The following is a 4,818-nucleotide window of genomic DNA, read 5'->3' as shown; positions in this document are numbered from 1 at the left end:
TGCACCTTGAGGAGCAATTTCTATGATTTGGTAGGGACCTTGGCCTTTGCACTTCAATTTTTATTTAGTGTTCTTGGCACTTTACATAATTACCATATCTCCTACTTTCGTGCATTTTTCCTTTAGTTGATCAATAAAACCACCGTAGTTTTTCAACCATCAACCTATAGTTTTTTACAATAAATATGTATGTGGACTGCAATATTTTCTTGCTTAGTTTTCTTAAGGAAACTTAATCTCTTTGTGTCTCTATGACAGGGTTTTCCTTGAGGTTATTCCTCACTGCAATTCATAAGCTTGGAAGCAAGTGTTCCATTGGCATGACAACATCAAGCCTGAATGCCAAAGGGAGAAATGTGTGTTGTTGATAGCCACCTTGTAGGCCCACAGAGCAGAGTGCAACTTGTGAATCCAATTTCTTCTCAAGGCCTATATTGTCTTAGTGAGAATAGTACCCAACTTCTTATTTGTGCTACTGACTTGGTTGTTTGCTTGTGCATAGTAAGGTGTATGGTTTTTGTGCACAACAAGGAATTATTTGAGCAAGAATTCCACCACTTCATTTTATAAATTAAGGGGGTTCTATGTGTAGAGTTCTAGAAAGGTGATTGGTATGGACATGTACGGATACCTTTCACATGGTGATGGTGAAATCAAATTTCAAAAGAATGAGAAACCATTTGGTGATGTCCCCCATGGTGCAAGGCTTATTTACCAAATAAAGTAGTGCTTTAATGGTGGGATAAAGAAAACACCAAATAAAGCAATGCTTTAATGGTCGGTGCATTAATGGTTAATAAACAAAACATACTTATTAGTCAAGAGAGAATATTTATACTTCTATATATACCATGGCTAACCCCTCTCTAAGTAGTTTATAATTTCATTAAGTTGACAGCTAACATAGGTTATAGGGAAGTCCATGTTGTTCTCCCCTAGCTATGCAACACATATCCAATAGCTAAAGCATAAATATGCACATGGAAAATTAGATCATCTCAAGATGGGTGTCCTCCACTAATGTTGTCTTCAAATTTTTTAATGCCCATTGGAATTACTTTGTCCACTCAAAGATAATCAATAGCTTATACAAGGGTCTGGCATATATCATACATGAAAAATATCTTCTTTAATACCCTATATGCTCCATGAATCTCTGCACCCCATTGTAGTTGATGGGTGGTGGTAAATCCAAGATCACGTGGATCCTTTTCTTATCTATGGAGATATCATTCTTGGAGATAATGTGTCCAAGGATGACATTATGTTAACTTAAAATTAGCCCATTCTCATCTGATGTCTAATCAAAGATAATCAATAGCTTATATAAGGTCTGGCATACACATCATCCATGAATATAAATCTTTTATAATACCCTATCTGCTACATGAATCTCTGAACCCCCTTTGTAGTTGCTAAGATCACATGAATCCTTTTATTATTTGTGGAGATATCATTCTTGGAGATAATGTGTCCAAGGATGACATTGTGTTCACATAAAAATTGGCATTTGATTGTGCTCAATGGAATGTCGTAAAGTTTGCATCTGTTAAAGACTAGCCTAAGATAAGCAATATGTTAAAAAGACATGTGTGAGCTTAGCTATTGAATGAATCAAGTAATGCACAAGATCATCACATAAACTATATCACACCATTAAAGCAACACATGCCACCACTTAGATGTTAATCAAGTGTAACCAATGAGCAATGGAGTTACTCAAGGTCACCACAAACGTATCACATAGACAAATACCAATGAAGAGAGCAAGGAGAGAGTATTTCCACAAAGGACCACTTAGTTTATTAATAACTAAGCAAGTACACAAAGTATGGGCACTATACTCTCCACTTAGCTAGCTCTAGATCTCTATATGTGAGTAGTAGCCCCTGATTTTATAGGCTCATGAGAAGTAGGTGCCTAAAGCCCTTGATTCTCTCCACCGCCCTATGATTTCTCACCTGGCTCACCTAAAAGGTGATGCCCCAATCAAAAGAAGATAACTACCACCCAGTTACTCTAGTAATTTGAGCCTTCTAACCTTAGAATAAATCACTCTAAGGTGTCACTAAGGAACCACACTAATAATGGATGCTAGAACACATATTTCTAACACCCTACCTTGATCAAGCATCCATACCACGCAGGGTGTGCTTGGATCAATTCTATCACTAAGACAAGAAAGCACTAAGATAACAAATTTGCCCCACGGGCTATAAGATGTCACACAAAGGTAATGTCACCAACAAATGTAGCATGATGCCACTCATGCTTAGTTGAAGAAGTCTACAAAGGTCTTGAATAGGATCATGTTGCCACCCATGCCATCTTCAAGAGAAAACCATCACAAAGAAGCCACAAAGAAGTCACCAAGTCGATGTAGACACCACCAAGGTAGTCATCATGAATGAATCCCCATCGAGCACATAGGGTTGGAACCACCACCAAGTTTTGATCTCCATCAAGAAGTCGATGAAGTGCACCACCACAAAGGATTAGGATCTCACATAGATACCATAAGGAAGTATCACCAAGAATCTCAAGAAAGGAGATGTGCACAATACATGTGCTCACATAGTGAATGTACCATAAAGGCAACATAACCACGAAGCAGAACTTACAAAGTATGCAAGTGACCTCCAACTCACACATGGAGAGTATCACATGCAAGTGACCTCCAACTCACACATGGAGAGTATCACATGCATTATCACAAAGGTTGATCCAAGTCCTTTATAACATGAGGACATTACAAAGTTTTGTTCAAGGATTTCACATGATGATGACAAAATCACTGCCTTCTCAAACAAGAAGTGTCTAGAGTCATCAAAATACACACAAAGTAGATGAGAAGATGACCATGTTGCTTCCACCAAGGAGTAAGTGTTTCCATTCCCCACACATGGAATGTATATGATGTATCATATGTGTTGCTCACACTAGAGCTCACAAGGAGTAAGTGTTCCCATTCCCCACACATGGAATGTATATGATGTATCATATGTGTTGCTAACAATAGAGCTCACACCACACATATTTTTGTTGTTTTAGTTCTAGTGCTCACAAAGAGATAAAACATACACACAAATGTAATGTCTAGCACATGACATTGGAGGCCTTTATATCATTAGGCCATTACAAAGGTAATTTTGCACAAGAATGCTTCCTTTTTTTTTGGTTGATGAAAAAAAAGGATTTTCCCTCGTTTAAAGGAGAAAAAGGGTAGCACCGCTTCTGAGTTGGCACGCTTGCTGCGCAGAAATGCCGCCATTTGCTACCTTCCATTCAGTTGAGCTCACTACCAACTTTGAGTTCACACAGGCCCTTTCTCACAGCTATCTCTCAGCTGCATAACCTGATTACTTGTTACCTTCTGCTGCTCCATCGACAGACTGCAGATGCCTGCCATCGTCATCACCTTTACTACTGTTGAGGCCGTCTTGTTTCTCCACAAGGAGGGACCTTGCGACTGTTGATGTTGGGAACTAGTGTCTTCCACAGACTGAGAACTAGGGCTTTCAATTCCCTATATACTATGAAAGAGAAGCCGCGCTAACCTCTCCATGTAAGAGCTTATAGCTGCGCCACAACCACTGAGCAATGCTTACCTCTGTAGCTCGGTGCTTTGCAAGAGCCTTGCCTCTGTAATCTGGGTAATCGTAGCTGTGAATTAGCTTGTTCTGAGCTCAATATTCAGCTCACCTAAGCTCACTACTAGTGAGAGCTTGTAGCTCAACTTAGAAAGCTACTCACTGTTGCTCCCACATAGAACACCAAGATAATGATCTCACACAGAATTTTCCAAGAGAAGACCCTCAATGCAGAAGAGTTTTCTCCTTACTCTCTCTTACCTCTTACTCCTCTCTCTCACTTATAAATGCTTTCTCTTACTCAAGGATTTTCAAACATAGATCTCTCTCTCACTCAATGTGAATGCCTCACACAAGGTATAAAAGCAGAGATTTTTTTCTACCTCTTCTCACTCACAAAGAACTTGCCATAAAGAATTTCTCTTCCTTCTTGTGCCACTCAAAATGAAGGAACTAAAGCTTTCCCTCCCTCACTCTAGTGTGTGCCATTCACACTAATGCATTGATAAGAAAGTACAAGGGGTGCTGCATAAAGCAAGGTTCACATAGAAGCTCACAAAGAGATTTGAATGTTAGCTTTCTTAATGCACCAAAACAAATAAGAAAGCACCAAAACAAATGCCACTCGATTGAAGTGATGAATCAGCAACAAAGGCAACAAGGATTCACTCACAAGGAATACCTCTCAATGTTGATAGAGAATGCTACCCAAAATCACAAAGATGAATCTATCAACTCATGAAAGATTACACTCCCATGGAAAGAAGCTCTGATACCATGTTAAAAAGACATGATGTAAGCTTGGCTATTGAATGAATCAAGCAATGCACAAGATCATCACATAAACTATCTCACACCATTAAAGCAACACATGCCACCACTTAGATGTTAATCAAGTGTAACCAATGAGAAATGGAGTTACTCAAGGAGGCCACCACAAATGCATCACATAGACAAATACCAATGAAGAGAGCAAGGAGAGAGTATTTCCACAAAGGACCACTTAGTTTATTGATCACTAAGAAAGTACACAAAGTAAGGGCACTACACCCTCCACTTAGCTAGCTCTAGCTCTCTAGATGTGAGTAGTAGCCCCTGATTTTATAGGCTCATGAGAAGTAGGTGCCTAAAGCCCTTGATTCTCTCCACCTCCCTATGATTTCTCACCTAACTCACCTAAAAGGTGATGCCCCAATCAAAGGAAGATAACTACTAGACCTACACCCAG

This window comes from Cibotium barometz, chromosome 37 (assembly GCF_041138505.1).
Source record: "Cibotium barometz isolate CiBa-2024 chromosome 37, ASM4113850v1, whole genome shotgun sequence".
NCBI classification, from domain to species: Eukaryota; Viridiplantae; Streptophyta; class Polypodiopsida; order Cyatheales; family Cibotiaceae; genus Cibotium; species Cibotium barometz.
The sequence above is the reverse complement of the archived record's forward strand: the minus strand, read 5'-3'. Positions refer to the sequence as shown.